At 39.1% G+C, this 27,860-nt stretch overlaps 1 protein-coding gene and 1 pseudogene across 11 annotated transcripts in view; one reads left to right on the forward strand and one right to left on the reverse strand.

Annotated features, from left to right (window-relative positions):
* The window catches only part of GTDC1 (glycosyltransferase like domain containing 1), a 402,869-nt gene that overhangs the window by 276,551 nt on the left and 98,458 nt on the right, over positions 1-27,860 (forward strand). The gene's annotated exons all lie outside the window — the stretch shown is intronic.
* LOC116636351 lies at positions 20,741-27,787 on the reverse strand (annotated as a pseudogene).

Genomic DNA, 27,860 nt, shown 5'->3' on the forward strand with positions numbered 1-27,860 from the left:
CTTGAGCTGAGTCTTAAAGGATGAGTAGAGATTGACTAGATAGACAAACGGACTAATGAGAAGAGTATTTCGGGCAAAAGAGAGGAAAAAGTGTGAAAAATAGAGGCACAAAAAAATTATGACATGCTCCCTGACAGACAAATAGTTCTGCAAGGCTATAATATGTGGCTGGAAGAGTGGAGATGAGGCTGGCTGAGCATCAGAGGCCGGAATCTGAGGGCCATTTGCTGTGCTAAGGAGCTAGGTTTTATCCTATAGGATATGAGAGCCAGCAAGCAAGACATTTGGCAGGGTAGAAACAATATCAGCTTTGTTATATGTTGGAGTGTGTTGGAGTTGACGATGTTGAACTGGGGAAAACTGTGAGAAGGCCATGGTTTTGTTGAAGTGAGTTGCTAATGGTCTGGGCTGGAAGAGCTGAAGGGATAAGGATAAGGAACGGAGGAGACTCTGAGGCTGAGTGGTTGATTGTATGGGGATGACTGAGAGGAAGGGAGAGAGAGAAGGTGGAACCCACAGTGAAAGGTGGTACCATTCAGTAGATAAAGACATCAGGAGAAGCAAGTAGCATTCTTAGAAATAGATCTGAGCTCAACAGTTAGGCCCAGGAGTACTTCTGTATATACACAGTCAGAAGCCGGATTCATGCACTAGAACTCTGGAGAGTGTTGGAGCTGAAAGTAAAGATGTCTAAACTTGTCACAATATAAAATAGAAGCTAGAAATTGGTGTTACTTAGACTCTAGAGCGCTCGAGAGAACTTTTCTTTTCGTTTGAACCAATATTTACAATTTCGTGACTTTCAGTAATAATCTGCACCTAATGATAGTGGGTCTGCATTCTAGGAGAGCAACAATATGCTGGCGTAGCTTGAGAAAGGACTGCACAGATTGATATTAGAATACTTTTTTTTTTGCCAGAGTGCCCAAACCAACTCACTTCACCTTATTGATGTGATCTCTTTGGCCCCTATTGACATTGGGGTTTGAAACTCTGGGCAGAATACATAGAGTGAAAGAGGAACAGGTTCAAAGATCAAAGTCCAAGGGAAGACTGGGGATGTGAGGGCGATCTGGCTGCGACATCTGTCACCCCATTGATCGCCAGGGTTGATTCGGCTGATCTGGCTGGCTAGGCGGGTGTCCCCTTCCTCCCTCACCGCTCCATGTGCGTCCCTCCCGGAGCTGCGCGCTCGGTCGAAGAGGACGACCTTCCCCGATAGAGGAGGACCGTTCTTCAGTCAAGGGTATACGAGTAGCTGCGCTCCCCTGCTAGAACCTCCAAACAAGCTCTCAAGGTCCAAGGGAGGACTGGGCACTGGGAGAGGAAGAGCCTAGGAAGGAGAAAGAGAGGAAGCACTTCTAAATTTTTTAAAACTTTTTTTTACCTTCTAGGTTTTCTCCCTAGATTTCTTTTTATAGCCTTCTCATTGACCTTTGGTAGCCTGCTCTCTGTGGACTATGTAATCTATTTTTTTCATATTAGAAAAGCCCTTCCTAAACACTAGGTCTTCGCTATTCCCTGTGGCCATGAATAGCGTTTCCGTGTGAGAATTTCTTCCTAGCACTTATTGGGAAATTAACATCTTTCCAAATACTGAGTCTGGAAAACAATTTATTTGTGAAATCTGGAAAAAAATATTGTAATTCTCCTGTAGTTATTAAAGCTTTAAAAATGAACAAAGCAGTGTTACTGGTTAGAAGAAGCCCACGTTGGTCAAATTGAAAGTAAGAGCAGAAAGCCCTGGCATGTGGGAAAGTAAGAGCGGGAAGCCCTGGCATGATGGTTGAAATCTCAACCTGTTGAAGGTGAGATTTCTTCGTCTAGGTGCTGGGACTGGGCCATGTGGGCCTCGAGCAGTCAGGAGCGTCTGGATCTTTTGAGGATTTATGTCATGTTTGGTTCCCATTGGAGACTGCATGCTCCTTGAGGGCAAGAATTGTATGTCTTATGTCTTGTTTACCTTTGGCATCTTGCCTTTTACACATTTTGGTCTCTCAGTCACTTGATGAATAACAGGTAGTACTAGTTTAAAATAGGAAGAACAGCAGGTTTTAAGAGAATGAATAGATGGATGGATGGAATTGTCCAAATGTTTCTAATGTATTGAAAGTAGGTTTTACAGTTTTATTATTTCTAGCAATTTTTATTTACCATATAGCCAATTAATTTACCTTAAGTGGCAACATACACACACACACACACACGTACGTTTTATGTTTTTCTAGTCATAGGGAAATTCAATGTCATGCTCACCTTGATATTTAAAAACAATTTGTAGGCAATGTAGATGCTTTAGGATCATTATTAGAAATGAAATCTAACTGCCTTTGTTCAGGTATTACACGAAGGTATAATTTGGGACGTATCTCCAGATGGAAGTTAAACCATCTTTATATAGGAAATTCACCTTGTTAAAAATGTCTTGAGAGAGAGAGATTGAGATTGTTTTGCCATTACAAATGTTTTATTGAAAGACACTTGTGATGGTTTTGTTAAGTATTTTGAAAAGTCCTTGGATTCTTCAGCACCACTACTTCTCCGACATTTTACTTACCCTGTTTTTTTTTTGGAGACTCTCAAAGCCAGGCCTGCTGGGCTCCCTCTGGAAAAAACCATGATTCACCTCAACCCATAGACTTCACTCTCCTCATCCTCATGTGACCCAGTCTGCTGAAAAGTAGGAATATGAGCAGACTGGGCCAGCCCTAGGGGCGAAGGGTGAGGATTTCAATTTGACCATTTATTCATTCAACTCCTGTTGGGCATGTTCTGGGACTTAGGGATATAGCAACAAACAAAATAAAGTAAAACCTTTACCCCAAAGGGTTTCCATTCTTGTGTGATGGAGGGAAGAAAGGCAGAAGATAAATAAGTAAGATGTATGTGAGATACTGAGGCATGCTATGGAAAAGAATGATGTAGGAGAGGGGCCAGCGACAGTTCACACAGTTTTGTGTGAAGCTTTGATTGGCCACCACCTTTTCCTGGCAAGTCTCATGATTCATCCAGTTTGTAGACATGTTTCATTTAGACCACACAGTTGTTCAAAAATATCAAACCTGAATTTGTTCTTCACATTTAAAAGCCTTGACATTTCGCAAAAAAAGTCCCAAATTTCTGGCTTTTCCTGAAAAATCAGGAAGGTAATGGTAGAATTCCAGCATCAGCTAAAATTGAGTACTGGCTGTTCCCTTTAAATGTGGCATCTTAAAACTAGAATGTAGTAAAGTATAGCTAAGTATACTAATATTTATACAATAATAGCGCTTACTATGGATCAGGAGCTATCTGAAGAATTTGATATGTATTGACTAATTTAATCTTCACAACAACCCTCTGACGCAAGTGCCAAATTGAGGTGCAGAACGATAAGCTAACTTGCCCAGGGTCACAAAGCTAGTAAGTGGTGGAGCTAGTAGTTAATCGTGGAAGGTCTGGGTCCCAAATCCAATTCTAGCCATTACATGTATGCCTCGTTCTTGCTGCCACCTGGTGAATTTCATCCATTTAGATCAAGGTTGAGATCCCGGGTCTCTCTAATGATCCAGACCCTAAGATCTAGAGTAATCCTAAATTTACAGTTAGACCTTCGTAATAGTTCCTGTTCAGTAGGGTAGTTGATGGCATCCCAAGGTTGCGCCCACTTGTCTGCCTCCTGCAGATGAATCCACTCCTTTAGGACTGGCCCTGCCCTTGTGAGCAGTTCCAGTGAATGCCCCTGTCTTTCTGCCTCACCATGTTTCCTGATTTGCTTCACGCAATTACCCTGACTTCCTCACAAATCCTGAGATAAGAACAACAGGGCCACAAAAGCTATGCATTTTTCTGAGTAAAATATCCGACACAGGATGAAAAATGAAAGCTAATAACCTTTTCCTTTTTTTCTCTTTTAATTCCTTTTTTTTTTTTTTTTTTTAAGAAGTCCGTTTGAATCATAGGTTAGAACCTTCTAAAGAAGATAAAACTCTCAGAGGGTTGTGTCTCTGTGTGTGCATGCCTGGATGTGTGCATGTGTGTCCATTTCAGGGAGGTGAATGCTTGTCACCACTTAAGTGGTGATGTTTGACTTCAAAGGACAAAAAGCCATCCGTTACCTGTATATTAACAGTGATGAAACTTAGCAACAATAAATATTTAGCAATGCATGAATCCTCCTTTACCTCATTTACAGACCAACTGGAAGGTTTTCACAGCTCAAGGGACTGAAGTTTGGCATCTTCTCTGCTAGCCTAAGTTCATTTTTTATCTTCTTCCTCTTCAAAAGTTGTTTCTTAGTTACAGAACATCAAACATAAGTTGGATGTAGTTTCAAGCTTTTAGGGCCAATTTTTTTTTTAATTTTAATATCTCTTATTAAATAATAGCCTCCAGAGACAGATATTTATTATAAGACAATATTTTTAAAATTTATATTATCTTCAGTCTGTTTGATCAATGGAGACCATACTTGTCAACGTTATGAGCTCATGAAAGAATTTGGCTTTAAAGGAAACCAAACAAGGAAGGGTCACTGAATGGCACTACTGACCCTGGGGTGAGGCCTGGCATCCTGTGTCATCTCAGGCAGGAATTGGGGTACTGGTCCCAGACCAGCTGAGTTCAGTACAGTGCTGATGGGCAGGAGTCAGGACTAGTTGAGGTCTAAAGGCTGTGTCAGCCCCATGGTCCAGGCCAGGTCCGACCTCCAGAGATCATCATCAGCCTTCTAGTAACAAAAGCAAAAACCCTCACACTCAACTCCTTATTGACCTTTATCTACACCTCTTTCACATTTCTTGAAAAAGCTATGATTTATCTAAGAACAAGAGTGTTAGTGAGATTTTGTTCTTGGGGACACTGCTACTCATTAGCTCTGTGACTTTGGGTTCACTTAACCTCTTGTGGGCTTCTGTTGCAGACTCTTTTGTAATGTGAGGGTGGACTAAATGATTTCTTTTTTTTTTTTTTTTTAAGATTTTATTTATTTATTTGACAGAAACAGACACAGTGAGAGAGGGAACACAAGCAGTGGGAGTGAGAGAGGGAGAAGCAGGCTTCCTGCGGAGCATTGAGCCCGATGTGGGGCTCGATCCCAGGACCCTGGGATCATGACCTGAGCTGAAGGCAGACGCTTAACGACTGAGCCACCCAGGCGCCCCTGGACTAAATGATTTCTAAGGCACCTGCCAGTTCTAACTTCTGGGAGGCTTTAAAAGTCCATGGGAGAATAGAATTCCCTTTATAATTTTCCTTTCATAAATATATTTATCAGAATATAAGCAAAGAACCTTCTCTGTGCTGGGTCTTCAGATCATGGGGCTTCTTTCTTCATCTCGTCTAAGGACCTGAGCCCAGGCAGGGAGATTTTGTTTTAATATCAGTTTTTCTGGTAGAGTATCTAGACTATAGCTCTACCTAAAAGGGTTTGTTTTCTTCTAATTTCTTGAAACAAAACGAGATGAGCCTTAATGTTTCTGCACATGCTGACGGGCAAAAAGCTTACAGACCCTCTTGGCCTGGCCTTGGCTAAATGAAGAAAAAGAAGCAGCTCTGTTGAACTTGCCTTCCCATTTTGATGATACCGAGCTACTGTGCTGGAAAGAGGAGCCTGTCGTTGGGAGAGAGAGCCCTGGTATCAAGTCCTCGCTCTGCCATTCTGAACCGCAGCTTCTTCATTCTGAAAATAAAGATGGGAACACCAGGTTGCAGTGAGGGATCTGTAAACTGTGATGCCTCTTTCACATCCAAGATACTGTAACCGAGCTTTCAGCAAAACAGTACACACAAGCGTATATATCTGAAACAAAAGTTCCATGAAACAATACTACAAGTGATTCATTTTAATGTTTTCTTTTCTCTTTATGTTCTCTATTTCATTTCTTTTCAAAATGCTGATCATGACCCACTAAATTGATTTGGTCATGAAAACACTGACCTAGCGCACACTGGATCATTTTCTTCTTCCTTGGGAATACCAGAGTTTGGACATGAATATGTATGTGCAGTATCACTGCATGAGCAGAATCCTCTCCCCTATGCCGGGAGCCCATGCATATTCCTTTAAAATAAGGGAACTAGTACACGCTTTACAGACATAGAATTAGGAATGATTCCAGCGGGGGCGGTGGGGGGGGTCGTACTTACTGTGTGACTTTGAGTGAGCTCCTTAACCTTTCTGTATCTCAGTCTCCTCTTTTAAAAAACTCGGATGATGATACCTATCTCACAGGATTAAATAAATGTGCAGTGTTTAACACAAAATAAGCACAACTTAAGCACCGACTTAAATGGTAGCTGTCATTAGTCATTTTGTCACCAAGCCTTTGCTCTTCCCTTCAGGATATTCTTTCCACCCACTCTCAGGTTTGTTTTCTTGACCCCTGCAGTACTGTAATCATCTCCTTGCTGGCCTTCGAGTTCTGCCACCAGACCAGTCCATCTTGCATAACAAAACCAGGTTAAGTTTCCACAAACACCACTGCATTTCACCACTTCATACTCCTGGTTTCATCCTGTTGTTACTTTCCAGTTGCCATTAAGTCCTGTAAATCCACTCTTTAACCTGCGATTCCCGATTCCTCTTAGGGATGTCATCATGACATTGACATTTATTCCTCAGCAAACTCATTTCCTGAGGATCTACTGTGTGCTGGCCTGGCTCAGCTTCTGGAGACTCAGCAGTGAACACAACAGTCAACCACCCCTGTGGAGCGGCGAGGACACGGGCGATAAACAAGTGAACATGTCACTATATAATGTATAATAATAGACATTAGTGTATATTGTATAGCATGTAATACTACTATACACTAATACATAGTGTATAATAATATACAGTATACGTAATTTGGGGTAGTTGTAAGTGATATGAAGAAAAAGAAGGCAGTGTAAGAGAGAATAAAATGTGAACCTGCTTCACCTCCTTAAATCTTCTGCTTTCGCTAAGATGAACTCACACCAGCACTGGAAAGCACGCACCCCACTAAGATGCGCCTCCACCTTTTCTTTGCCCTTCAGGGTCCTTCTGGTTCTTCACAGCTCTGTCCGAATCCTTGCTGCTGTCCCAAACCTCACAGTCGCCTTTACTTCCCAACGCAACATTTTCTGTCTCAACTACTTTTTTATGCCACTTTGTATTATTATGTGTATTTTTTTATTTTTTTTTAAGATTTTATTTATTTATTTGAGAGAGAATGAGATAGAGAGCATGAGGAGGGGAGGGTCAGAGGGAGAAGCAGACTCCCTGCTGAGCAGGGAGCCCGATGCGGGACTCAATCCCGGGACTCCAGGATCATGACCTGAGCCGAAGGCAGTTGCTTAACCAACTGAGCCACCCAGGCGCCCCTATGTGTATTTTTTTAATCTCTCCAACTAGATTATGGGGAGAAACAGCATGTTCTTTTGTGCAACTCTTATGGTCCTTTCATGATACCTCATGCATGGTGATGATCAGGAAAGTGCAAAGTTATTGGAAGGGGTATTTCCTACCTGGTTGCTAGGGCATTATTACAACTTGGAGGCAACTTGGCAGTTTCTATCAAAATGTGTAATGTGCTTGCTTTATGACCTAATAATCCCATTTATAGTTGTCTTTCCTAAAGATACAGTAGCATAACGTGAAGATGAATATAAAAGGATGATGGTTATCTTTTGCATTATTTTCGAAGTAATGTTTTAGAGGCAACCTAAATATCTATTTATATAGATTATGATATATATACATTCAGTGGAATTCTACGTATGCCATTGTTAAAGAGAATGAAATAGGTTCGTATTTACTGATCAGAAAGATGTCCGTGATATAGTTACATGGAAAAAAAAAAGCTGAAAAATAATATGTATACTCTGAAACAGTGAAGGCAAAATGAACTGTGTGTGGTGGGGCATGGGCACACAACTGCACTGACCGAAAGGAAAGTGAACCAGCTTCACCAGTGCAGCTGACTACTCACAAATATTAAGATGTAAATTTATTTGGGGAAAGATTCATTGAGTCCTATAAAAGTTAGGTAAACTGTTAAAACTCAGTTGTTGTCATTTTAAAAAGAATAAAGGAAAAGTGGGTTTTTAAAAAATCAGTTGCCCTTTTTGTCTCAGATTTCAAGTTGTGTGTTTTGTAAATCTGTCACCCTCACCATCGTCGTTATTACTAACATTTAATCCACTGAATCGTACAGGCGTTCCCTCCCAACTATTTTAATACTGTCTATACCATTTCCACCAAGGAGAAGCCCAGCCAGTACTTGCTTCATGCAATAGTAGAGAACTCATTACCTACTAAACCGGTTGACTTATTTTTGGACAACTCTGATTATTAGAATCCATTTTTCCCTGGAGCCAAAATCTCTCTCCTTATAGCTTCCTTCATTGTTCTTCCCGCTTCCCTTTGGGGACATATAGAACATTTTCCTCCCGACAGCCTATATAAAATTTGAAAGTAGTTCGTGTTCTAACAATTTACCTTGTTCTCATTTTGTAGTTAATTTTCAAAAGATCTCTTAGCAGTTCTCTTTTGTCAGCAGAAAAACAAAAGTGTGACAGTGAAGTTAATCAGTATTAACTTTGATTAGGACTTAATTCCAAACCTACATATCATTATTATTACTCTTATTATTTGATAAGAAGATCTATAGATCTGTGGCTCTCTGTAAATGTTCTATCTAGATCTAGAGCAGAGCATTTTGTTTTATAAATCTTAATTTCTTTCTTCTCTTCCACTCCCACATTACCTATGATAATACTTAAATTTATTATGCACCTACCATATCTTTAGTAAATAGATGGATTACTTCATTGTATCCACCTATGTATACAATGGATTTCTTTTGCTATACTAAATATAATTTTTGGTTCAGGTATTCCAAATCTAGGAAATATGGGTCTCTGATATTTTACCATCAAGCAGTATTAGGCTGCTGACAGTCAGTGTGACTGTATTCTGAATGCCACAGTAATTCTTTAGCTATTAAAAAAGAACCTTTTTGACAAGTAATTGATAATAAATGGATTTGTATAGACTATGTCTTTTCGTCCTACAAAATGAAGTTTAAAATCTCATAAAGTTTCTGTTGAATATCTGTGTAAAGTTTTTAAATGACATTATACCAAGTTTGGATTTAACTCACTGGTGGTTAATGTCCTATTAGTAGATGACTTATTAGTTATTACGTATATATTTTTACCAATTCTTTGCATATCTTTTTATGTGGCCATTGCATTGTTTGATAACATTGAAAATCAAAGTAAATATTTTACTTTAAAGAATAATTTCTCCAAGTCATGTATCCGTGTCTTCAAACTTTATTCTATTTTTTAGCTGCTTAGCACAATATTGACAGGCATCTGATTGTGTGGCCTAGTTCTAATTATAGATATAGGCTACTTCACATGGAGCTGGATATTTCTAAGAGACTAAACAAAACATGTAATGCTGTGAACAAGGAAAACAGCAGCATGTTTTTACTGTAAATTGACTGTTGTCATAAACAATAATTATCAACGCAGTGTTGGTATCATGATACTGTCTTGGGCCTCATCATTCAAACTATTTCTCTTTGTATCTTACTGTGATTTTTTTAGAGGGGGGAAAAAAAACCCAACAACTGTCAATCTGATCATTATATTCAGCCTACATTACCAAGCAAAACATATTTACAGCTAGATCTACACTGTTTTTACAAGTTTATTAAAAACATGTGTTGCCCAGTGCCAGGAATAGCTACAGCAAATGCTAACACCAGTAGGCAAACTGTCTCTTCACTTTCTTCTGAAGATTTAGCTACCCCATCACTTTAACTATGAGTTACAAAGTAGATGTTCCGATGTGAAAATGTGTATCACAGATAAGAACTCGTGTGTGTGTGTGTGTGTGTGTGTGAGGGGGTGGGGCAGGCAAGCACCCACATGCAGAGGGCAACGGGTTGGGGATGGTGGGGATGTGACAGTAGAAGGGCTTAGATGAAGGGAACCAGGAGATCATGGCACTCCTGTATGCCATTGAACTGGGATCACAGTCAACAACTAATGAGATAAAGTTAAATCATGGGACTTGGGGCTCTTTGGTTTATTTTAAAGAGGAATAACATTTCCCATGATCTACTTTAAAGCTGCACTTATATTCTGTGTAGAAATTTAATTAATTTCTTAATAATCTTAATTATAATAATTTATTTTGTAATTATGGGTTTACTGACCCTCCACACAGCTCCACTACCCTCAAGTAGCCTGTAAACACCACAAGACTCTCTCAACCTTGTTTGCCACTGCTCCTAACATATAGTAAGAGCTCAACAAATATTTGTGCAGTGACTGATTTTCTGAAAGAAAGGAAGAGGAAAGCCCATTTTCTACATTTGGCATGTAACCATCCTCCATTATTCTTTCCCCTCTCTGAATTCCTATAGTCCATGTATATTAATCACTCAGTTCATCACTTGACTACATAACATATTATGTTACTCCCTAGCTGTTTGAGGTATGTACATCTAGCTCCACATTAGTTTATTGACTCCCTGGGGCCCTTGTATTATTCCTTTTCAGCAACTAATCTGATGAGGCATCCACTGGGCATTTAGTACATACTTTGTGTCTTCACTGTGTTAAAATAGATTTCAAACCAATGTGAGAAATAACATTCTATCATCTGGTCTGAAACATCAGCCTATTTCCTTCTTCAAAGACTCAATGAACTTCCCAAGAATTAATCCAATGGCATAGAATGATTTGGTATTTCCCTTAATAGTTAAGAGATATCTTTCCACAAGTTACAATTGCTTTGCATTGTTGAGTGAGTGATAACGGATTGGATTTCCATCTCTTCATGGCACATCAGGTTAAGTTCAAGAATGTGAAATATGTTTTCAAGATGAAAAGCAAATGTCAATTTCCCTTTAATGATCTCTTTCTAATGACAATGATTATATAATAATAATAATAATAATATAATAATAAACAATTCTGGAAGGGTGCTACCATAAAATGTTATTCAATAGCAGCGAATACCCACTTGCACATGTTGCTGTCATAATTAATTTACAAAGCATGTTAAACTGGTCTAACTGCTTGCTTTCCCCTCTGAATATGGATATTCATTCAGGCATTTATAGAGATAGTGTAGTATCTATGCAAAAGGATTCCTGACATGTCATTAAAATCCTTGAAGTTTCCCAAGAACTGCAATTTTCATTTAAGTAGTTAATTTTTTTCTTTTTGTCTTACTGCTATCATACCATGCTTTGAATAGAAGGATCAAGTGCCTCATTGTCTCTCTCCAAGAAAGGTAGTTTGGCACAAACAGGTGAATGGCTTCACAAATGGAGAACAAAAATCTTAATCTTACTATATAGGATGACAGAAAGCCACTTTAGCGTTCAATTAGCTGTGAGAATGTACATAAGCCAGATAATTGCAGGTGGTCAGTACTCCATACATAGTTTCCTGAACATTTAACTTTCTTCATAATTATCTTTAATTTTTTATAATGAATTACATATCAAGTATATGACCGAAAAATCAAGCTGGAAATTTACATGAAGTCATAGAAAGAATATAGAGATGACAGTGGCAGCAGTTGGCAGAAAAGTACTGTATTCAATGAGGAATAGAATCCAATTGGCATTCTCGAAATCTTCAAATCATATAAATTCTATCCCAAATTAGAGACATTTGTAGGATTCTAAAATCTTTGCGTGATGGGGTGCCTGGGTGGCTCAGTCGGGTAAGCACCCAACTCTTGATTTCGACTTAGGTCATGATCTCAGGGTCCTGGGATCGGCCTCCACATTCAGCATGGAGTCCGCTTGAAGATTCTCTCTCTGCCTCTCCCTGTGCCCCTCTCCCCACTCACACGTATGCTCTCTCTCTCTCTTAAATAAATAAATAAATCTTAAAAAAAAACAATCTTTGCATGATGATTTCATCATGAATTTCAGAAAGGTGAGCTCAACATTGATATAAATATTGTGGGTGGCTTATAACTTAGCATAAAAAAGAAAGACTGTCTACAGATTGCAGGAGTCCCCCCTCTGCCTTCGTTCTGACTATAGGCACTCTCCTCACTGCCTTTGTGTAGTGCTTTCAGGATGGATCTCTTGTCTCAAGTCACTCATATCAGTCCTGGTTTTTGAACATCTCTTTTTCCAGATGATCTCGACTTTTGATTTATATAATCCTGAGAGAGGCTACCTCTGTGATTAATCTGCTCACGGAGAGAAACAGACAGACAGAGAAGACAAATATTAAATAATAGATAGTGGTGCATTTCAGAGGGTTTTCGAAAGGAGTGTTACATTCCTCAAAAGAAAATGAATATATGAAAGTGCTTAGTTCCTATCTACTCTCCCCCTCCCCCAACACTGCCTTGTGTCTTTCTCTCTCTTGCCCTAATTATGGTGGAGGACCCTAAGAGTTGACGATTTTCAGTAATATTTAATTTAATGAGAGTTAACTGGACAGACTTCTAAGAAAAACCTTCTCTCTTTAGCCTTTTCTGCTTACTTTTCTGTATTATATGATCTTGTCAGGTTTTAAAAAGACTCAAGCTCACTTACCTCAAAGCTGAAGAGTCATTGAAGCTCTCTGGGTGGATTTTCTTCTTAAAGTATGCTGTGTCATATTATACAGTCTTAGGATTCATATTTAGAAAAATGGTTTTACGTTTCATCTAATTTAACTTGCTGTAAGAGTAAAAATAGATGTCTGATACAATAGTGGATCATATCTCTCTACCCTTCAGCAAAAAACCATAGTGGAAAATAACAACAACAACAAAATAACGAAAAACAAAATAATCCTTAGTTTGTTAACTTTTACCATTTCTTGTTTAGCTAATATTTTATTCTGTCCAAATAGGGAACTGATGTATTAATAAAATTAACAGGGGCTTTTGGTCTGATGACGTTACTATCATTTCTCATTTTTCAGCATCCAGTCTGTTGGTCTTGGGTCTTCAATGTTTTGATTTGGTAGTGTCCTTCAGGTGCCTGTTGAGGTCCACATGGGGAGCCTGATCCTAGAGATTGGTTATGATTCTCTACATGTAATACGGAGGACAGCCCCTCATTTCCATGTTCAGGAGATGGTCTCCTCTAACCATTCATGTGAACTTATAAAATAGTTCATACTACCATCAGATTTGGTGATTTCAAAGTTGTGAAATCAGCAGTGACTGTGTATCATAACTGGGTAGAAAGTGTGTCTCACAGCTGGCTCTCTCTTCAGTTCTTGTTGGAACCAACATAATAAAGCCTGAGGAGTGTAACAGCCTTCTCTTTTACTTTGCTCCACTTCTAGCCTTAACCGCTTACCTTTTGCTCCACATCTAAGGTTTCCTGTGCACTATGGCTAAACTAACCTTTTTAAAATATCGCCCAATACAAGCCCATTACGTTAAAATCTTTAGTTTCTGCTGCCTACAAGTGAAAGTCACGTTGTTGTGACTAGTTGTTCAATAATTTTTTTCAACCTCTCTGCCCTGTTTATGGTACATTTTCTAATGCAAAACCTTTATGAATTATTTTATGTACTTATATTTAGTTCCCCTTGGAAAGAATTCAGAACAGCAACTTTCTTTTATTATCTGGTTTGGAAAAGAAATGCGTGATTTCTGATGAATTGTGTGCTGTTTTCTGAGAATTTCTCCACTGACACATCTTTTGAACAGAAAGGATTTGTTACCCAAGTTCTTACTCATGAGCTTTCAATAGACTTCAGATGTGGAGAAGCATTGCCCTCCTCAAATACGATTTGCAACTGCATTTCATTCACTTTCTTCCCTTTCATGAAATTGAGATGGACGTCTGAGCCAACTTAAAAAAAAAAAAAAAAAAGTAGATGTGAATTGCATTTATTCTAATAATATTAGATTGTCCTACAAACTTATGCTTGATGCTGTAAGGCAAAATCACGTATCTTGGATATTTTTTCTTTTTAAGTACAGTGAAAATTAAAACACAGTAGAGAGTAATATGGACTCCGAATAACACAAATGTGGTCTATTTCAAAGTGAGGTAGCTATCTGGAAGAGATTTTCAACTTTGGATTATGTTTGTGCTAATGGTTAAACCTGCATACCTTGTCTTTGATGTTCTGTCTGGGCTCATGTGAAGTAATGGGATTAAAAATAAAGGGTACACCTTTCTTTTGATCTGAGTATCCAAAAGGAAAAAATATAAAAAAGCCTGTCTCCTGCCCTAATTTAGCAAATACCACTGCTCTAACAAAACTGATATGATGCTGGGGTTCAGTTCCCCGATTTGACAGGTAGCGTACACTAAAAGGTTTTCATAGCCATTGTCCTTTCTCCTGAAGCAATGTCATTCCACATAGGGCTGTATAAAGGTGGCTTTATACCATCTACAAAAGTCAAGGCAAGTTCAATTAATTATAAGCAACCCCTCTCAAATGATTTGCTTCTCTGGTAACTGATAACAGAGTAGATGATTTAGGACTATTGGTTAGTTAGCGAGGAAGTGACAACAAAAAGATGCTGGCGTAAGAGCTTTACCTTGTTGGGCTACTTTCAGAAAGAACCTGTTTATTCCATATTTTCTAATGAGACTTTACTCATCTTCTGCTTGGTTGAACATATATATATTCACACACATACATATTGACACACTTCAAAGACTCTACTCAGTATAGAAACTAACCACTCCAAACTGTGGTCATTTCAAAAATGAATGAATGAGATGTTCAAATATTTCCCATCAGAGAAAATAAGAAGGGGTGGGGGAGACAGATGCTTTTTCAGGTGACCTAAAAAGGCTTAGATTGGGTTGACTATCTGTGCCTAGAAGCTCTTAACCCAGGTTAGCCATTGTGATGCCTTTATGAAACCCTTTGGTGTCTTGAATAGATTTTTGTGGACAGGTGGCTTTTTTTTTGCAAACTGTCAGGCCATGCAAGACTCACCAAAAGGAGATGATAAGTTCAAGTTCCCTTTTCAGTACTTAGGATCTTGGGAGGTATAATGAATCCATGATACAAGACCAAAACCGAACTCTTCATTTTCTTTCTAAGACCAGCTTCTCTTCCTCTTTCTGTCTCTACTTTTGCAATCATTATTTGTTCTTGTTTTGTTTTGTTTTGTTTTTCCTGTAAATGAGGCTACTATTTTCTGTTCATCCAGATTCAAGCTCTCCCATTGGCTGAATAACATCTAAGCACCTTAGCATGTCCTCTGCCCTGAAGGCCTTCCACATTCTCTTGTCTAATCTCACTTCTTTCTTACCCCTGTCCCTTCTTCAAGCTGGACTGACTTCTCTCCTCCGTACTTTGTCTAATATTGACCCCAGTGCCTGTATGCAGCCTAGTCCTTAGTTTCTTTTTTTTTCTCTCCACCCAGCAGGTCTGCCTATCCTGAAATGTCATTCAAACTGTCGAAAGTTTCCCTTCAAAAAACATACCAACCCAAAGGCATCTCCTCTAGGAACTCGCACAGAGAGTCATTTGTGGTGTCCTAGCCACCTCAACAAAGGCCACACTCCATAGCAGGGCATATTATGGGGCCTTCATAATTACCTCCCCAGTCTCTTCTTTCTCAGCACTCTCATCCCATCTCCCCATACACACACAGATCCCCAAACTCCCAGACAGGACCTTCTCTCCCTTGCCTCCACCTCCCCATGTTCCCTTATCTGCCTGAAGTGCATCCTTCCTTCCTTCCGGGGCTCACTCTCGTTTATCCTTCAGAGCTCCTAAGAAGCCTCCTCTAAATTGGTTCCATGCTCCAGCATGCTCTGCACCCACTCCAATCCTAGCCCTCATTACACAACACTAAAATTCTCCTTTTCACCTCTTTTATTTACTTCACTAGATTGTGAACTCCTTGCAGCCATGGCCACATTTTGTTTATCACTGTATCCACAGAACGGTGCCAAATATAAGACACTAATGAGATGTGCTGGTAGTTAAGAACAGGTATGGTGCTTAGAGTCAGTCTTATATTATGGTTCACTCCACTATTTTCTCTTGGGACGTAAGTGTCCTAACAGCATGGGTTATGCTTTTAAACAGCTTCATTCGGAAAGTGTATTGTACACTATTTGTATATGACAGAATATTTTTCTCTTGAATTACTCATTCAGATGAGCAAGCATTACTCTTCAAACTGTGCTCTCACAAAACTACAATTATTTCAGTACTGATGTTATTTCTTAAAATATGTTGGGAAATCTCCTCCACTAATAGTTCAGGAACCACCCAGGAAAACCAGTTTTGTTACTTATTGTGACCTAAGATATTACTCAACTTAGTCATCACAGTTAGTCGCTTTTGAACTCTAACTTCTGGTCATGAGTTAAAATGCCTCAACCCCCAAAGTTAGTAATTTTGAGCATATTTATTATAATGGATTGTGAAATTCCCAAGGGCAGTGACAGTATCTGGCATAGTCAATGAATGAATGATTGAATGGAAGAAAAAAGTATGTGATCGCCTCCAGAGACCGAAAACGTACTCACATGTTTCCAGGGATATCAACCTAATTGGAGTACATTTTGGAAGAGAGGTTATTTCAGTGTATTTCTTTTAGCAAAATGAAAAATAATGATAAATCCGTCTCACTCTCTGAGAGTCATGCCCTGCATTTTCTGTGTTGGTTAAGGAGCTTTGAGCCACTGACAGGTGTGTCAGTATTTGGGTTTGAGTTCTTCCCATCATCTGATAACTGAGTCCTTTCTTTGAAGTCTCCCTTTTCAGTCCCCCACCCTGGGGATTCTAGACTTTCACCTACTTAAGCTTCTTTCCTCATAAACTCTTATTTTCCTCCGTCCCATCTTTCTTTCTGTGTCTTTTCTTTCATTCCAGTTATGGATTTTCTGACACCTGACTTCAAGATCCTCTTATCTTTACGGCCATGAACTTTTAGGGTCTTAGTGATATATAGCTCACTGACATAGATGCTTTTAGGGTATACAGTAGACGAGAGGAGAGTGTCCTTATAAAACAACGTGGAGCCCTAGACCTCCAAGTAGGGCAAATAGAAAAAAAAAATTATAACATTGTTTTCTTCTTTTAGAAAGTAGCATAAGTCTAGTGAAATAAATGAACAACATCAAGTGCAAATTAACTCATGCAGAAATAAGTGATAATGAAGTAGAACAATCATGAGGGCACAGTTTCTTTTAAACAATAGTCTTGAGGGTTTGTTGTATCCTGAGTGTGGTACAATTATTGCTGCCATACACATACGCATGCACATTTGCACACACTAGCATGTAAAGTTGAAACTGAATATGGGGCATTTTCTGCTTTGAACTTTAAGAAAAATTTAAAAGTATTCCAAAAGTCAACTTTCATTCCCTTCTTTTGTGGGATATTTAAAGAAAAAAAGAAGTCCATGGAGGCAAAAGGGACGTATTTCTTGCATAAGCCTTTGCTATAGCTACTGAGAATATGTACCCCCTGTTTTTATCACTCTGAATGGCATATTCAGACCAGGTCCTCAGCAAGTCATCCATAATTTTCCAGAAGTATACAAGTAGCTTCAATGACATTTCATCAAATGTTTTCCAAAGTACAAGTTTCTAAGACTTCAGCCTACTGGGTCAACTTTAAAAAAAAAAAAAAGTCAATTGAAAGAAGTTTAAGAAAACCCAGGCCAGTGCTGATCAGTATATGGAAGTGGATGTTACAGCACCCAGTGTTGCTCCTTTGCTTTTCTGGTCCCCGTAAACCGCCACTTAAAAATAGGAGTGACCCAGGCAGAAGTTGGGACAAGATTGTGGCTATATGGGATGATACCAAGGACATAGTGGCATTACTCCCCAGATCTATAAGCAAATGGCATATTTGATTTGTGACTATTTCTCAGAAAATGCATTTTTATTTTTCATTACTGAACAAAATAAAGAACTTACCACAGAATATAGCTTGCCAAACTTGTTTATTTTGGAGGCAACCTCAGACTTGTTTTTACTCTTTCAGGGAGGGGTATCAGAGTGATGATAGTAGAAGACTCCCTCACCCAGAAGCCTGAAGACATGGTTCTAATTCCTTGACAGAGTCAAAGGTCACATAGTTGTATCTTTGAGTTAAATTTTCTAGAGTAGTGTTCCCTAAAATGTGTTCTATACATGTAGTTCCATGAAATGCTCCTTTTTTTAAAAAAAGAAGGGGGGGGGGTGAAGGGAGGAGCTCCACACACTTTATCTCCCTATAAATATTCACAAAGCACATTCGTATTCAAGTCTGAGAATCCCTGAAGAAAATAAATCTAACTTTATTTAATCTAATCTTTAATCTAATATTTCTAAAACCTAATATTTAACCACAGATGATGATGATGATGATGATTTTTAACTCATAGAGGAACTAGAATCCTGAGGAACTAGTATTTTCTAGAACACACTTTGGGAAAGATGCTTTTTAGACCTTTGGCTCCCCATCTTTGGGAAAAGCATTTTAGACCTTTGGCTTCCCATCTTAAAAATGAGGGCATAAAATTAAACAATTTATCTGGTTCCTCTCCAATCTCAATTCTGTGGTTCTATAAAAATTTTAATTGCGTAGTCACCAAAATCAAAAGTTACATAAATAGCAGGGAGAAGGATGATTTTTCACACAAAGTGTGTAAAAACAAATACTCTTTTACATGTTGTGTTTACTATCGCATAAATGGTCACTTTCTCTTTATCTTAGGCTCCTTCATACTCTTTTTAAAAATAATATAAAATCCACACATCATTCCTTATTTTTAATTTAATTTAAATTTAATTTCTATTGAGGTTTAAAATCCATGTTAAATTTCCTATATAGTATCAGGTTAAAATTGTGTGGTAAGTCTACAGGAAAAAATAGGAATCATTTTTCAAGTTTTATGAAAGTCTGTATTTTTCAAGTCTCATTGCTGTTGTTGTCCCCCACACATAAGTTCCTCAGAGAGCATGAACAGTATTCTCTTAATTATTTCTGAATGTTCCATCACACACAATATTGGGTACTCTGCAGTTGCTTCTTATTTTTGTAAAAGTACCCAAGAATGGCTAAATTGCTTAAAAGGAAACTACAACATTTTATCTCATGTTTTTAAATGTTGTATGGGTATAGAGAGAGTTATATTCTTGTTTTTAAACTATTGGAGAAGCAGAACATTTGTAGAACTAATACCTACTTACAGAGTAGCATGCTTTCTGTCTCCCTGGGATGGGATATGTTGTTCCACCTCTACGTCACTATAACTGTGTCATAGCTGTGTCACCCTAACCATGGGGAATAACTCTTAGACTCTGAATTTACCCATACACAAAATCTTTTGAGGACATTTTCCAAACTGTTTGCTACCTAATTATCTGTCTCCCTCTCCACTCCTCAATTTATATGTATGTATCAAAATGCTGTGAAATGTCTCAAAGTAGAGGGGACAAACTCCTATCACAGTATAACCATTCTTGGTTATATATAGAGTTTATATGATGTTCACAACAATGAATGATTATGAATAAATATTTTTTACTGGGGAAAGAAGCAGGTGAGGTTACGAAAATACATTTCTTGAGCACTTGCGGTATGTCAAGCATAGCCATTATAATTTAATTCACAAAAGTGGAGGCATCATCACCATTCTCATGTTAAAGAAACTGAGGCTCAGAAGAGACCGATTTTTTTTTTTACCAAGGTCACACAGTGAGTGGCAGAGTTGAGATTTGAGCCAAGTGCTTCTAATTTCAAGTCCACACTCTTTCCGAAATGGAAGCAGTGGTATATTTTTTCTTCTAAAATCATCTAGCAGTTGAAGCGTTGTGTTACAGAAAGTCTTTTAATGAGAATTGAACCATTGAGTTGTTCTGAGGAGATTTCTATATCCATTCTATCAAATTGCCAAAATTCCAGAATCCTTTTCTCTTTTTGCCCGAATGCATTACATATGTCTAAAAAGGTTTGATAATAAAGTAGAAAATTGTTTTCCTTAGTCATTGATGAGTGTTAGATTACATTCTGAGATGGTTATCTGAAACATGTGTCTGTGGAATATTGTATGTAAAATTTCAGAAGGATTGTTCTTCAAAGTTTAAAACAGAACAGAGAGGCCCGGGGCATTTGTTTGTTTTCTGTCCCTGCCCCCACAGCCCTGAGCATCTCCTTTGGGCTGGTGTGACGCGGGTGCTGCCACCCCCAGATCCCTCTGCTTTGGGTGCACACCCCCTCCCGGGCCTGGAGACAAGCCGGCCTTGAGTGAAGGGTGAGAGGACACCCACACAGAGAGTGCCCATGCCATTCATGTTCCAATCAGCACTGAAGGACAGCTTCTTATGGGTAGATGGCAAATATTTTCTACTCAATTTTTGCAAAAACATGTTGAGATGAAATTGATATAACATAAAATTTATCCATTTTCAAGTGAACCGTTCATTGGCAGTTAGGCCACCACCACTTCTGTCTACTTCTGGAACATTTCCACCTCCAAAGAAAAACCCCTTCCCCATTAAGCACGTTCTCCCCCTACCTCCCTCGCCCCTGCCCTGGCAACCACCACTCTGTGTTCTGTCTCTGTGGATTGACCTCTTCCTATAGATGAAATCGAACCACATGTGACTTTTGTGCCTGGCTACTTTCGTTTAGCATGATGTTTTCAGAGTTCATCCATCTGCCATCGTGTATCAGTACTACTTCATTCCTTTTTATGGCCGAATAATATTTCATAGTATGTCTATGCTACCATTTATTTATTCATTTATTTATTGATGGGCATTTGGGCTGTTTCTACTTCAAGGCTATTTTTTTAACAATATATGTACCTGTAATTACCTCCCAGAAAGCCTGCTGCAAAAGCACTTCAAATGGGCAGCTTATGGTTGCAGAGGAAGCCCCATAGAGCTGAATCTGAGGTTAGCCTGCCATTAAGGTGCTTTTTGATCCTGAACTCACTGAAATGTATTGTTATGCTACTTTAATAAGTGATCTACAGTGTGTGTGCGTTATACATACTATGCCAAAAACTAGCTTTTAGATGTAATATGTAATTATTTATGATGTTTTTGTTTGTGTTCAGTACTGAACTTAAGAGAATTATACAATGCCTATTTGGATAGCTTAGGTTAGAGACACAAAAAATAAGTTCTCCCAAAAGCTCTAGTAACCAAAAGCGTTAAGTATACTTTTTTGTCAATTAATAAAGAAAAGCTATTGACATTAAATTATCTGGCATGTCTACATATATAATAATTATGCAGCCAAGGCTTTTCCTTTTGTAACAATTTATACATTACATAAACCTAAGTTTCTCATCCAAGTATCATTTCAAGAGAGGCAAGTTTAAATAATGGAGGCAACGAGGAAACATAATATTACGATAATGTTCTTTGGTGCGGTTTGGAGGGTTTTAGGAAACATTTGGAACTATTTTTCTCATAAAGTCACTTAACTATTGAAGTGTTATGATAGCATTTCCCTCTGTGTTGTATATGATACAAAAGGAGTCCAGTTAAAGGAGACAACAATTCTAAATATTCTGATTAGAGGGATTTCCACTAACCAGGAAATTACATGCTCTGGTATCCTGGTATTAGTTTAATACAAAGATGCAGCAAAATAAGGAAGGGCCAGGTGATTCAGGGAGTCCCCTTTGCTTTCAAATGCCCATTTCTTTGCAGCTTCATTTAGCAAACCTACATTAAACTTTCTGGAATAGAGGGACAAGGACCTGAATTTTCAGAGTAAATATTCTCTAATTAAATTGATCTGATATTTCATTTTTTTGAGGATTATTTCTAACTAGATTATAAGCTATACTTCTCTCAAAACTGTTGTGATGAAGAAAATGTTTAAACTTTTCTTACACCATTATTATTGGCCTTTTTGAAACTTGACAGATATGTGCCTCAAAGGTTCTAAACATCTGTCAAGTGTTAACTTAAATTAAGTTCCCTTGTGAATTGATAACCATTATGTTCTTTGCATTTGACATATAGATACTCGCTGGTGATTGTTTCTTATTATAAAATAACTATAGCCTTTTTATAAATTTAAATTGTAACAGCGATTAAAATGTAATGCTTTTTTAAGGTGTATAATCTGTTGAATAAGGAAATGAAAACTATTTCATGTGTGCTTTTAAGAAATACAGAGTATTTTTGTTATATTGGAGCCTAAAAACCATTTCTGTTGAGGGTTGCAGTGCTATCTATTATTACGGATGACTAGAGGCTACGGCTAAGCTATACATCAGAATGAATAAATTTCCTTGTCAGTGAACGTTGGGAAAGTACTTGAGAGACCAACCTCAAGAAAAGGGAATTTGTTTCAGGCTGTCACTGAAGTGGTCATTTCCAAGCCCCTCCCCTTCAAACAAAAATGAAACAGAACAAAACAAAACAGAGGCTTCAGCACCAGGTAATTTAAAGGACAAAGAGGAACCGGGAGAACAACATTGACTTTAATCGAACTCCCCTTAAAAATGAAACATGGTGCTTTTGGTAGGGTAGAATGAGGATCCTCAGCAACTTCAATTAAACTGTTTCCATTTCCAAATAGAATTTTCTGAGGAAATGGACTAGAGATGGGATCCAAAGCTGAGTGTGGCATCCAGCAACCAGCATCTTTCATTGTCTTTCAACCTTAACTAAAAAAGGATGGCCTAAGACACAGGCCACTCACTAGTCTCCGAACAGCAATTGAAAACAAGTGGTTAACTGATTCAGTGCCAGGGGCCGCACTGCACAAGTAAGCAGGGTGGTAGTATCATGCCTGGAGCTTAGAGGCTGGTACACGAGGCAGTCAAATCATAACACAGTGGGAGGGGGCTGGGCAGTGGTGTGTGTGTGCATGTGGGTGAGACACCCATCCTTGCCGGGGCACAGTCATCTAAAGCCCGGAAGCCGGACGTGCATTGCTATGTCCAGGCCTCTGTTCTAAATTAGCAAGAGATTAAAGACATAAACCAAGAATCTTTCATTGGCGGGTATCTTAGTGGTCATTGTATCCAAGGGGACAGCTCTCATTGTTCATATAGCTTACCTTAGAACGATCCAAAATGAGATTTCCTCAGTATATCCATTCACTCCAATGCTACCCTCTTGAACAGAGAACAATCAGCAGAAAACAAGTAGACTCCACTCCCGGACAGTGTAAGAACCCCGAATATGTGAAGACCTACTCTTCCCAGCTTTGTTCTGCATGCATGTGGCTGCACTCAGACCCCACTTCCCACACCATCTTTTCCACAGGAAAAGATTTCTCAGATTTGTGAAATGTTTCTCCAACCTAAGCATATACCAAATTCTGTTTACTCTCCATGTTTTTCCTCTGTTGCTAAGAGTTTCATGATGCTAAGTGGCCACTCTCTTTCAAGATCCTGATCATTTCCACACCCCCTACTCACCCCTCCATCTCTAATTGTCTGATTTAAGTCCAGAAAAGTAGTTTCCCTACTTGCTTCATCTGCCTTTTTAGAGCTTAAACTCTTAGCAAAGTGAGTCAAGAATTTATCCAATATTGTGTTTTTGCCAAGCAAGCCTTCCAGATGGTGTCCTCATGGTTGAAGGCCCCCACCACTGCTTTATGTTACTTCTGTGCCTGTTTTATGGTCTCTGTTACCAAACCATCTCCCTCTACCTGGACTGGTAGTCTGGAGTGCACTTCCAAGAAGAAGTATGTATATAGATATATATCACCACCATTTTTTCTCTTCTCTCCGAAGTGCTTTCACCCTTGAGTTTATAACCTACAAGACAGATATTATGATCTTTGTAATGTACATGGCTCCCTACTTTGAGCAAATCTTTTTCTTTTGGATGAATTTTTTTCCTTTTGGCCAGCGTTTATTCTTAATAATAGCACTAATATTAAAAAGCTACTATTTATTCAGTGGTTACTCTGTGCCACATTCCATATTAGGTCATTAATATCTATGACTTCATTTGATACAAAATATACTAACAGTAATTCTTACAATGTAGATATCATCCTTTCCATTTTACCTATGAGGGCACCGAGGCTTGGGGGAGTAAAGTCACTTGCTTGCCCAAGGCTACACCATCATAAGTGATAAGCCCAGGATTTGAACCCAGAATCCTAATACTTCAACACTTGCATTCTTTTTTTTTTTTTTTTTTGAAGAACAATAGTGTGACTATTTATTATGCTTCAGAAGCAAGGGGAGGGAGAAACCTCAACAGGCTGAAGGCAGGGGAGATCTGGAATCCTTTGTAAAAGAGAGGAAGGTCTCTGCTGGGCCCATTACAGAATGAGAGGAGATTCTCAATAGATCATTCCTTTTCTTTCTCCCCTGGACTTCTTGAGCTTCTCAAAGCTTTTCAGGATGATGTCATAATAACACAGCATTGAGGATCTCCATGACCATCCATTGGATGTCCTAGCCCTCTGCCTCATCCAGAGCTTGTGCACCAGCTGCCAGTAGTCACCCACATGGGGCTGCTTGGCTCACAACATTGTCCCACTGAGAGAAATACTTGAAGGTTTGAGTGTGGAAGGCTTCTAACTTGGTCTGAAGGTTGTCATCAGTTTGAACACCTTCTCTTGGACAGCCAGTCCAAAATTGTTCCCATCCTTGATCTGAGGTATCTGCAGCTGTGGTGACCAGGTTGAGCTGCTCAATGACATCCTTGATCTCAGGCTTTAGACACTGAAGGAGGACCGCAATCTTCTCACTGCAGTTCACTAGGCCACAGGGAGGACCTTTGTCGTCTTCTTCCCCTTTCTTCTTTTCATCTTTGTCTTCTTTCTTCTGCTCTTTCTTCTGCTCCTCCTCCTCTTTCTCCTTGACTGGATCAGGCATTGGGATGTCCAACTGGGCCTTCAGATTGCTCAGATTGGCTTCATTGAGAGCTGGCTCCTTTAAAAATGCATCCAACTCAGGGGCACCTGAGTGGCTCAGTCAGTTAAGTGTCTGCTCTTGATTTTGGCTCACGTCATGATCTCAGGGTCGTGAGATCCAGCCGCATGTCAGGCTCCACATGGAGCTTGGGATTTTCTCTCTCTCCCTCTGCCCCTCCCCTGCATCCTCCTCCACCCACTTTCTCTCTCTCTCAAAAAAAAAAAAAAAAAAGCATCCAACTCAGAAATCTTCTTGGGGAAGTAGCTCCCCAGTAGGTTCTCTGTCTTGGTACACAGGTCATCATGGAACACATCCACCTTGGCTTGGGCTTCAGGCTGGACCATGAGTGTGGCCATGGCCAGGGTGGGAGCCTAGTGCCCGTGAGAAGTGGAATGGGCACTGAGACAAGAAAGCAAAAGCAGTACTCACCACCGGCATGGCCTTCCTGGGTAGCAGGGAGTCAACACTTAAATTCCTAGTCAGTACCTGCTTCCCTTCCCCTGGTCCCTTGCAGTACCTTGGAAGTGAATCATACCCTTTAAGAGCATACCTTCTTGCATAAAAATTCCAAGTTAAATCAATCTTGTTCAACCTTGTGTGTTGGTATACAGACCTCTTAGTCTCAAAATTTTCCTTCTCTTTGGTTTCCCTTTATTTTCCCTGAAATTTTCTGGGTATTTTTATCACTTGCTCCTTTTTTTTATCCCCCAAGGTTTCAGGTTTTATGAGTTGTGTCTGAGGGTTTTTCTCCCTCTCCTCCTTCCAAAATTTAGTTTAGAGGCTTCTTGATGATACTGACAAATTAAGGATATTCTTTCCTAGCTTCATGAAAAACACTTTTCTTTTCCTTTGTTGGAGTTTATAAAACCAACTCTTAGCACTGTCCGTGTAGCCACATGTTTGCTCCTTCTATCCTATTTTTGCTTCTACGGTTATAACCTTCCCTTGAAAAAAGAGATAAACACCACCCATCCATACCTCCCCCCTGCCCCTGCAACTATACCCTCCTCCCCAAGTCCTCGAATTCTCTTCCTAGATGGCAATTACAGTAGTTCTCCATTCTGGCGGCACATAGAATCACCTGGTATAAACAAATACCAGTGCCCAGGGGCTATCCCAGATCAATTGAATCAGAGTCATTGGGGATGGGTCCTAGACATCATTAGTATTTTAAAACTCCTCAAGTGCTTTAAAACTTTTGATTTGCATCCTCTTTAAGACTCACAGCATTATGAACTTTGGCAGTAGCATTCATTCCCACTGAAATGAACAGAAGTGGGTACATTTTATGAATCTTGGCAGACTCCATCTCCTACTAAGATTCATGCTGTAGGAAGACAATGTGCCTCTTACTTAGCTTGGCTACAGCTTTGTTCACAGGCATGAACAAGTTCCATGAGGATTCTCTTCTGCATGCAATTAGTAACAGCACTGTGCCTACCTCCTAAGGTCTGAGAATACTCCTAGAGCTTTGTGGTGTATCTGCAATCACCCTCCATGGAGAGCCCAGCACCTTTGGTGTACTTCCAAGTGCACACTTTTCTTCCTGTCTCTCTTGGCATGTATTCTTTTGCTGACTGTTCGCTTGTCATTTATTTTCCTCTCCTTTCTTAACATCTTTTTCTTTTGGATTCCTTCTAAGATCTTTGTATGCTTCTGTTCTAATCTAGGTCAGAGAGATGTCCTAAAGTCTATTTATCTCTAGCAGGAAACAAACGAGCATTTAGAGTAGACTCAACCAAGGCAGGAACACAAACAAAAATACTGTCTGTAAGGTGTGATTCCTACCTTCTAGAGCTTACTCTTAGTTCAGAAGGGAAAATGAAGTTACGTAAAAGCAGCAGAGCATATGTAGTCATCAACATTCTGGAGTCTCAGAGAAAGCACCTTGGGGAAGGTAGATCTTGAACTGAAACTTTCAACATTAAGAGTAGAGCGGGCACCTCAGTTTGATTGAACAACATCAGTGAATGTGTGGTGGTAGAATTCGATATGGATTATATGAAGAAGAATTTGTCCCAAGGAGAGTGTGAGATCTAGAGAAGATTAGATGGGGTGGGGTTGAATTAGGAGAGAAAGGTAGTTAGCAGGATGGTAAGATTGATGATTCCACCCCACCTCCCTATTCACAACAATTGCTAGACTCTAAAATGTAGAGGTCAAGCACCACATCTTCAGTATGCTCCCATGCTTAGCATAGTGCCTAACAAAGAGCAGTCATATAAAATATATTTGGGAATTAAGAAATTCTCAACCCTAGGAGGGTGTTATAAATCCCTTTAGAAGTTAGGTGAACTTAACAGACTCTAGTCTTTAGAAAAATGTAAGTATATGCCACACACACACACATACACACATATATACACACAACTTTCCATATAATTACAAGGGACTCCCTGAAGACCATTCAGGGTCTCCAGGTTAATAATTGGTGATTTGGAGATGTGTGACACATGATTTATGCCTTGAATATTACTCAGACTCTCTCCTGTGATTTAAACTTAAAAAGAACTGTTCTATGAAGTTTTTCTAGTTGTATAAAAGTTCTTGAAAAAAGGCATTGTGGGTAGATTTTATTATTGTGAAAGATAATATCTATTTCCATGAACAAAGTACAGTCTACTCTAGACACCTTTTTCAACTAGTTCATCCCCATAATTCTAACTGGTTTTGAGAAACTGATGAATGCATTACTATTTTTACAGAGAACATTCTTCAATAAAATCATAATGTTATCTCACAATAACATTGAGTTGCTTTTGTAGTTTACCTGTGTGACCATATGCAGTTAAAGAACAGTGCAAAGAATCAAAACAAATTATGCCAAAAGAGACAATGTTTCCAACAACTTTCTTTTACTTTCTATGACATACGGCAAGAATACCCTTTAGTTAAACATGGGTGGTAACACGATAGGCACTTAATATCTGACTACCTGTTGAAAACTACTCAGTACTTGAATACAAGTTATTACTAGATAGTGTTTTGACTAAGAAGAAGTTGAAGAGGAGAAAACATTCTTAAGAATGAAGATTTTGGGGGCACCTGGGTGGCTCAGTCGTTGAGTGTCTGCCTTCGGCTCGGGTCATGATCCCAGGGTCCTGGG

The sequence above is a fragment of the Phoca vitulina genome, unplaced genomic scaffold (genome assembly GCF_004348235.1).
Source record: "Phoca vitulina isolate PV1807 unplaced genomic scaffold, GSC_HSeal_1.0 scaffold1, whole genome shotgun sequence".
Lineage (NCBI taxonomy): Eukaryota > Metazoa > Chordata > Mammalia > Carnivora > Phocidae > Phoca > Phoca vitulina.